We start from the raw sequence: 9,571 nt of genomic DNA on the forward strand, positions 1-9,571 counted from the left end.
GGCAGAAATCCAACAAACAGCTGCTCTGGACTGCAGCTCTACAGAACCTCAGAATGGTTGAGGTCAGCAGAAACTTCTGGCAGCCATCCAGCTGGGCCTGCTTGCCCAGGACCACGTCCAGGCAGCCTTTGAACATCTCCAAGGAGGGAAACTCCACCCCCTCCCTGGGCAACCTGTCCTGGTGCTCGGTCACCCTCACCATTACAACCAAGAAAAGAAATGTTTCCTAATGTTTGACTCTCTGCAGTGTGTCCCTGTGCCTCTCACCCTGAGGAGCCCAAAGAGGACACAGCAGTCCAGGGATGAGCTCCAAAGTGAGGAGCAGGGAGGGATCCCCTCCTTGGCCTGTGCTGACAATGCTCCCAGCCCAGGGCATAGTTCACCCTCTGGTGGCTCTTGGTCACCTTGGTGCTCCCCAGGGTGTGGGAATGTTCCTCACTCGGGGCTCACCAAGTGTGGTGGGTGTTCACAGGGGTCCCAGGATGAGGGAAGAGATGAGAATCTTGACTCCATGTTTCAGAAGGCTGATTAATTATTTTATTATATATATATTATATTAAAAGAAAATTATATATTAAAACTATACTAAAAGAATAGAAGAAAGGATTTCATCAGGAGGCTTGAAAGGAATAGAAAGGATTGATAATAAAATCTTGTGACTGCTCACAGCCTCGACACAGGTGGCTGTCATTGGTCATCAAGTAAAAACAATTTCCCATGCTGGGTAAACAATTCTCCAGATCACATTCCAAAGCAGCAAAACATGGAGAAGCTGAAGCTTCTCAGCTTCTCAGGAGAAAAGATCCTAAGGAAAGGATTTTTCAAAAATCTGTCTGTGACACCAGGGCCTTTACTGGCTCCCTGCTGAGTGTCCCCCAGCGTGTCCTGGGCTTGTTCCTCCCCAGGGACAGGAGATTTGTGCTCCTCTTGCTGAGCTGTCCAGCCTGGCTCGGTCCCTCTGCACAGCAGCACATCCCTCTGGCACATCAGGGCTGTGTGCCCTGACACCTCTTCGGGCTCCCTCTGCCCCACCATCCACATGATGGAGATGGAGCACAACCTGGGTCTCTCAGACAGGGAAATCAAAGTGCCAAGATCCACCCAAGGGCCTCCAGAGACGGCAGCTGACCCAAACAAGGACAGGACAGCGTGTGTAGGCAATGAAGGAAAAGGAAAAAAAGCCATCAATGACAGTAAGGGGATTTGTTTTCAACATATATGGACATAGCTTTTAATATAGCATCTATCTGTAATGTATTCTTAAATTTGATTTTTTAAGAAGCCTTCTTTGTAGAATTGATGAGAGAGAGGCTTTGCTTTCTTTGCTGTTCATCTGTCACACCAGAGAATACATATAATCAAATACTCTGAAATTGTTATTAGCCTTAGTGACTTGACTTTTCTGGGAAAAGATCACATTGCATGAGGTATTGACACAGGATGCAGAAATCAGCAAAATGTGTATACCAAAAATTTGCTGCAATGTATTTAGTTTGAGCAGTTATTTATACTGAGGGGATGTTTGTCAGTGCAGGAATCCCCCCAGGGTCCCATCTGAAATGTTATCAGCACACAGATGATAGAACAGATGATAAAACACGCACATGGCAAAGATGGAGTGTGTAACTTTTACCTGTCACACACCAAATTGTCTCCATTGAAAACTAACTGGAATTCAAGTAGAAACAGTCTCAGGAATGCTCTGTGACAGAATCACTGTCCTCCTAGAGACTAATGGAAATTTTACCCCAATTAGAGGTTAGCAGGATGAAACACAAATAAATCACTCTTAGCTTTTCCACATATCTCCTGCCTTGTGTAAATTTAAAACATATACTGTATTCTCCTGACTTGATTGCTTAATGTCACCCCCAAGCCCATAAAATCCAAGTTTATCCTGATGGATAAAATAAGTGGTAGAATTAACACCTTAATGGCTATATCAAACTACCTCTATAAACATGTCATAGTTTTCCAAGCTAATCACTCAAATTCCCTGGAAGACAGCAAAAGGAAACCAACCAAAGCCTTCAGGAATTGCTGAGAGAAGGGAAGATTTGATGGAAGGTAAAATGACTTTTTCCAAGTTCTCTAGAAGAGTCAGCAGTGTCTGTGATGCTGTTTTGGCTGAGGTGGTGAAGACTGAACAAGGCCCCTTTGAGATGGGGACAGCATTAAACCCATGATGAAAAGAATTATTGGAGCAGCAGCAGGAGATTTGTAAAACCAACCTGAGGGACAGAGGAAGAGCTTGTGCCATGCCAAGCTGTGACTCTGTGGGAGCTCTGTTTCACAGGGCACAGATGACATCCATCCAGTGCTGGAGCAAGGAGGCCTCAGAGCACGGTGGGACCCGCTCCTGGTGAGGGGCTGCAGCCTCAGCTTACTCCCTGGCAGGGTGTAGGCACTACATGGTACTCAAGGCCAATGCAAAATACATTAAATTGTAATATATTTCAACTGAGAATTTTAAGATGAATTAGAGCATTCTATGGCCAGAAGTGACTCTACAAACATGCTAAACAGACGAATTCAACACTTGTCCACATCCAGTGATCTATTTAACTCCAAAACATGCCTCTGAGTTGCATACTCAGGCCTGGAAAAGAAAATCATTAACAACAGATTCCCTCAGCAAACCCAGGAGCAATTTTTTTCTGTCTGTTCCTGAGCTCCAACCTTGCTGCTCTTCTGGACAGTGCTACCCACACAGTGAGTGTTTCCCACAGCAGGAAACACATGAGATGGCCCTCTGTGGTTACTGCACTCTGAACTCCCAGTTACCCCTCTAATACCCGTAGAAGATTTGCCATTTCCAAAACCAAAAATGCACAGCAAGCAGCTATTCATGGCCAACCAGAAATATAATCTTACATTTTTGTAGTACATTTAGTAGTTGCAAAGAAATAATTGCTTCCTGGGCCAGCTGCAAACCACTTGAAGCACCATGTGCTTTCCTAACTGTGGGGATGAGGAGGTCACCAGTCACTTTTGGCAAGCTCTGGCGAAAGGCAATGAGGGAAGTCCCCAGCCTTATAAAGGCAACAGCTGGCAGGTCACAGTGTGGTCATAAAAACACCACTGGGGACATCACAGGTGAGCACACACACAGGGGCAGTGCTGAATCTTGGTACTCCATCAACAATTCTCTCCCCTCTTTGTACAACTTCTGCTGTTTCAGCTTTCATTTTGCCGGTGTCCAGATTCCAACAGGTATTTTTCAAAGGCATCAGCAGCTCCTGGGATAGCACAAAGAACAGGAATACACACACCAGCCCCACAGTCTGGAATCACAGAATGGTTTGGGTTGGAAGGGGCCTTAAAACCCACACAGTGCCACCCCTGCCATGGCAGGGACATCTTCCACTGCCCCAGGGTGCTCCAAGCCCTGTCCAGCCTGGCCTTGGGCACTGCCAGGGATCCAGGGGCAGCCACTGCTGCTCTGGGCACCCTGTGCCAGGGCCTCAGCACCCTCAGCATAAAAAGCAAAGATCTTTATATCTAGTTTAGATCTACATTATTTCAGTTTACAACCATGACCCCTTGTCCTGCCACAACAGGCCCAGCTAAAAAGCCTGACCCCATCTTCCCTACAGACCCCCCTCAAGTACTAAAGGTACAATTTAGTTTCCCCAAACTCTCTCTTCTCCAGGCTGAGCACCCCCACTCTCCCAGCTCAGCTTCCTGGCCTCCTCTGGACTTGTTCCAACAGCTCCATGTCCTCCTCTCATTTGTTATGGATGAGTAAGGAGATATTTGGTTCTCACAATTAAAAGGTGAACATTATATATATGTTGAGAGGAGTTTTATAGATGCACAGTTATGTTACTGCAATGTGCTCCCCCCAGTATTGTTATCATGCAATGGCCTTAGTAATCCAGGGATTTGGGAAAGTTGGCTCGTTATTGTGGCAGCACCTGACCTCCAACCAAGGTGTAAGAAAGTGATCTCTATCCCTGGACAACAAGGAAGGAGCCAACTGACAGGACTTTGGGAGAGGCTGGAGGTATAAAAGGTGAAGCTTCCATTTTGAAGATGAGACATGTGGCTGGCAGTCATGGAGGGGAAGGGGGTGGCTCCCAGCGCTGTAATTTTTCCTTATTTGGTCCCTTTGTTGTATTTTTTGGTGAAGGTTTAATAAATCTTTAAAATGTTAAAAAGTGAGCAGTCATTTCTCACAGGTGTGAGCCTCCAGAGCTGCAGGCAGCCCCTGAGAGGGGAGCACAGAGGCAGGGTCCCCTCACTGCCAGGCACGTGGGGGGCTCTGGGGTGCACAGTGCATGTGGCCACCCACAAGAACAGCTCCTAGACCTGCACAATGGGGTTTCACAGCTAGAAAAGGGTTTGGTGGGATATTCTTCCCCTTCACCAGCAAATTATCCCTGATCTGGGCACAAAGACACCCCAGTGTCAGTCTGGCATGATGGGCCAGTTCAGGTTTTTCTGGTCCTTTACAATCAACATGGGTATTTTCTGCCTCTTGCACAGTCACATCAGAGAGGGATGGGAGAGGGAAATGAAATCCTGGCCCTTGCCTGATTCCAGCAGAGGCCCCGTGCTGTGGAAGAGGTTTCACAGTGACTTCTGTGAGCCAGAGAGAAGTTTGATAGGAGGATCCATGTTTACTCCAAAAGAATTCCCTACCAAGGTTGTTGACACAGAGACCAAGAAAGAAAGAAGGATAAATAAGAGAAACCTGCAACTCCCTGTTCCAATGAGCACTTTGTTTGACTTTCCTGACCAATAAGTAAACTTATGAATTTTGTAAGAATGTATAAAAAGCATGCATGCTAAAATAAAACCAGGTTTGAAGCCTTCTGAAAATGGAGTGTTGCTTTGGATTGTGACCATCTCAACTGCGACACTGTGGCACAGCAGGAGCACCCATGGCAGGCTGGCAGGGGTGACCTGGGGACACCATTCCCACCTGGAGGAGCAGCTCCAGGCCAGGGACACCAGGGCTGCCTGAGAGCACAACCACCGTGCCCCCTGAAACCTCTGGGGCCTGCAGATTACTTTCTGGGGTAATACAGAGTATTTTTTGGCAAGCTTCCCAGATGATATGCAGATGGCCAACATATGGTCAAGTCACTCTCCCAGAAGAAAAATGAGGCTTTAGTAATTTCTGCAAGGTTTGGGTTTTTGTTTTTTTTCAGTGAAATGAGAAACTATTTCAATTGCTGTATGGCATATGCGCATATCTTTCCATCCAGGAAATCCTTAAAGATGAAACCCTGCCTGAAATATGGGAGCCCTAAAATGGCTATATTAATGTCATAACACAATTCACATATGGTTTCATTTAATACAGATAAAGGCAGGAAAAAACTAAAATACATCATTTCCTAGTGATCCACTGCAGACCCCTCTGAATAAGTGGAAATCATCTACTGACTTTATTATACTCTAATATACTTTTATAACCCCTTCATCACTCACTCTCTACGTTTTAGCTAATCTAGTAGATTTACCTAGCAGTGTTCATGTGGTACCCTTGCCATTTTGGGCAGTTTCCTCAGCTGAAATGTCATTTGGGATCTCATATGGGCTCCCCTTTACTGTGCACAGCTGCCTCAAATAGATCAACAACAGTATTATGTGACTTACAACAGTAATAGCCAGAAATGAACCACAAGAATACACAGCCTCACTCTTCCCTGTGTTCCATAACAAATAAGTGGCATTTAAAAGATACATATATTATAAATATATACACAAATTCATTAAAAGAATGCTCATTCACTTGCTGGTGAAAGACATCAAAATTTAGAGTCTTTTAAAGTGGAAATAGGAGCATTCAAAGTAATTCTACACCCAGGGATCCCTCCTCCTCTGAAAAAACCTCAGAAATATCTGACAGAGCCAGACCACTTTAAACATGAAGGTTTTAGTATTTCAAAGATTTCCTTGCTATAAAGCTGTGATTCAATTCATGTTGATTTCTCAGTTTGGGAAGCAAATATTTGGAGCACTAAATGAGCAGAGCAGATGGTTTGCTTCCCTGTATTCCCTTCAACGTTCTCCATCACTGCTCCTTTCCTCTAAGTCTGGAGTGTGGTCAGAGATGTTGATATTTATCTCCAAAACGACATCTCAGGGTCAGGACAGGCACCAAAAAGGGTGAAATGAGTCTGCAGCCAGTTGTTAATAAAATACACATAGGACATAAGTTTTGGAGAGGAGGAAGAACAGGACCAGCAAATGCCAGCACCAGGCAGGTGCTGACAGTAATCCCTGGCTGAACCCAAAACCTCGTGCCCAATTACTGAGTATTTAAGGTGCCTGAACCTCTGCAGTCCGTTCAGTTTACTTCCAAAATGCTGCTGCTTCATCAGGGAAAAGGAGCACATACCTATGACTGTGGCCCATTAAATGTTCCCTTACAGAAATGATTTTCCAGCTAATGAAACCAAAACCAGGGTGCTACAGAAAAGTACCAGGTTTACTGAAAAGGGTCTCTGGACTTCGCAGATGGAACAAGAAGTAAAAACTTTACTACAAACTTTCTAAGTATCCTAAATAATTTAATCTTTCTGCTGCGCAGTTTGAGGGAATTAGACAAGAAGTTGGGGTGTTCCCATTCCATGAAAAAGATGCTGCAGAACCTTAAACCAAATTTTTTTTTATCCCACTCACTTCCGGAAGTATTCTTTCACAGGGTTGGGGTTTTTTATTATTGTTCTGTCAGCCTATTGTTTGTTTTTGCTTTCCCTAAGATGGCGTGCAAGCCACAGGCATGAAGGGGATTTTAAAAGAGAAGAAAAATAATTGTAATTGTTACAATGGTGCAAAGCTGTCCAGTGGCAAACAATGCTACTGCAAACCCTGCTGAGGCTTCCCAGACTACATTTACTACATTTGATTTGTCTTAGCAAAAAGCCCCACAGGCTAAAAAAAACCACAATTAGCTTCCAAGAAGCTTCATATCATCTGCAGGAAGAACCACTGCTATGAAAACAAGCTCAGTCATGAATTTCAGAGTCACCAGTGCAGCATCCCTTCAGCCATGCCTTGTTCCCCTCTGCACTGATCTGAATTTCCCAAGGCAACCTCTGCACCTCCATCAACCTCCATTTCATACAGCTCCAGCCTCACAGAAAAATAAAGAGCAGAGCCTAGGAAGATGATATTGCAAATTTAAAAATCACAGAGTCTGGCATTTCTGTTGAGATAAATGGAGGAAAATGTACAGCCTGTGCTCTCTTATCACTTCTGGCTCAACCATGGAGGGAAAACAGGCAGGAGGTGCCTTATTTACAAGAGAAGAATATTTTCTCTGGTAACAATAAGGAAAGCATTAACATAATGTTAGTCTGACAGACACTTGAGAAATACTTGATTACTTTTGGCCAAATCAGAGCTGTCTGATTGTACCATGAGTACAATCTTTCATAATTAATTTCATTTGATCACCAGATTCCATCAATTTGCCAGGACGACAGTGCTTGTTACCATCCAGAACAACCCAACCCCACTGAAGGCAATGGGACATTGAAAACCCCTTGAAGATGCTAAATAACCTGAAATTGGACAGAGCATGAAACAATAACTTTTTCCAGTGTGGAAACAAATTTGGTTTAGCACTACTTTACTACTGAGGGTTTTTTCCTGATCAAGTAGAAAGAAACAGCAGGAAAAGCCCAGCTAAATTAGCCAGGAATGGCTCAGTTTAAGGAACAGCATTTAACTAGAGTGGAGCTGCTATTTCAGTTCTCAGCCTGTGGTTGCTGGTGTGGGGGAGATAAGGGGTGGGAGGAAGCTGCAAATCTGAGCCAGTTGCTGTTGTGTGAAAGAGAGCACACAGAACTCTCCTCATTCCTCACCCAGTGCCCACACTTCCCCAACCTGCACCTCCTTTGGGCACACATGGAAATCTCACTTCTGGCAGTTTTGCCCCTCCAAATGAGCCAGCAGATAAGGCTGGGGGAAGAGGCTGCTTTGGGACTTTGTCCATTTGCCCAGCCTGGTTGGGACAGGGGCCCGAGGGCTGCCCTGGGACAGCCTCTCCCCAGGCAGCAAATGCTGCTCTGTGCATCGTGCCCTGCTCACCCCGACACCAGACCTGAGGGTGGGAGGTCTGGCACCAGGCTGAGGCTGACTCTCACCTTGCTGTTGGGGAGGATGGAACAGGAAAGCCTTATCAATATGATTGCCTGGCAAAAGATTTTGGGAATATGGAAACTATAAGTGAGATTGAAATGAAAGCAAGCTTTGAGATACCTCAGCTACTGAACAATGGGAAAACAATGGTGTGGCCAGCTGAAGGTGATCCCCTTTTGATGGAACAACATCCTCTGCTTGCAGACAGGCCCAAGGGTCAGAGCAGACCCTACAGCTTGGCAGAAGGGACCCAAAGAGGAGTTTTTAGGGTTTAAAATGTAACACAGTGTTACATTTAATGTAATGATTCTTATAGGCTGTAGGTAAATACTATAAGATTTGTATATTGTACTAGATTGGTTAGTGAGAATCAGAATATTCAACACAGAAGATTTATTGTATTGTAATGGGAACTTCACTCACTTACCCCTTTTACTTTCCTGTGCTTTTGTTCTCTTGCCTCTCTTACTCTCTCCCCCTCTCCTCTCTCAGCCTGCCCTGAGCTGTGTTTGGCAGCTCCCAGCAGGGCCCTGCCCCCAGGCCCTTTGCAATAAACCCCAAGTTCCAGCCCTGGCTGCAGAGATCTCTCCTGTCCGTCTGTCCTGACGTCCTACCCCATTGCTCCTACACCTTGGCTCCCCCCTGTCCCTGCCAGCCCTCCCTGTGCTCGCACTGACCCAGCTCCCCCTCTCTGGGATGCCCAGGCAGATGCAGAGGGGCCGTGGCTCGCATCTCCCCCAGTGCTGGTGAGGCGATACGCGGAATAAATAGATGCCCGACCCTGACGTAATTATGAAGTGGGTTTGTATTGTCAGTGTCTGGCACAAGCACAATAGCTCTTGTGAAAACTGGTGCCTTGAGCTCTGGTCTGAGCCACATCTTTATTTACAAAGGTGTTCCATATAAATTACATTGCACAACCTTGCCATGCATATTCAACCCCTGGCCCTGCCTCTCCTTGCCTCACCTGGTAATTAGATCCACGCTCTTCTGAGCATGCGTTGTTCATGGTGGTGGTTGCACGGGGATCTTTTGGTGGTCTCTGAGGCTGAAGGCTGCGTCATTTTCATGATTGAACTTTTCAACTTTTGTCCTTTGCATGTATGCTTTGGTCCCTTGGAGCTTATCTGAGTATGTCTGTTGATTTTGATCAGCTTGGAGACAGAGGAGCCCCTTTATTTAGGTTTCTTGCATTACTCAGTCTTCTCCTGGTATTGTTCTTTATCACAAGAACCTTCAGAAATTTTAATTTTCCTATGCCCTTTGTACCATGGCAGAGGTTTCTTAAGTAAAAGGTTAAAATTCAACACATAATTCTACAAGCTAAACTTTAAATGCTTAATTCATATTGCTAACTCAAGTGAACTCCAAAAATCTCTGTTTCACTGGGACATCTGCTGTGCAGAGGCCCAGGAGTGAGAAAAGCTGGAGCCTGTCACTGCCGTCTGACTCACCAGCCAGATGTGAGATG

This window comes from Ammospiza nelsoni, chromosome 12 (assembly GCF_027579445.1).
Source record: "Ammospiza nelsoni isolate bAmmNel1 chromosome 12, bAmmNel1.pri, whole genome shotgun sequence".
NCBI lineage: Eukaryota > Metazoa > Chordata > Aves > Passeriformes > Passerellidae > Ammospiza > Ammospiza nelsoni.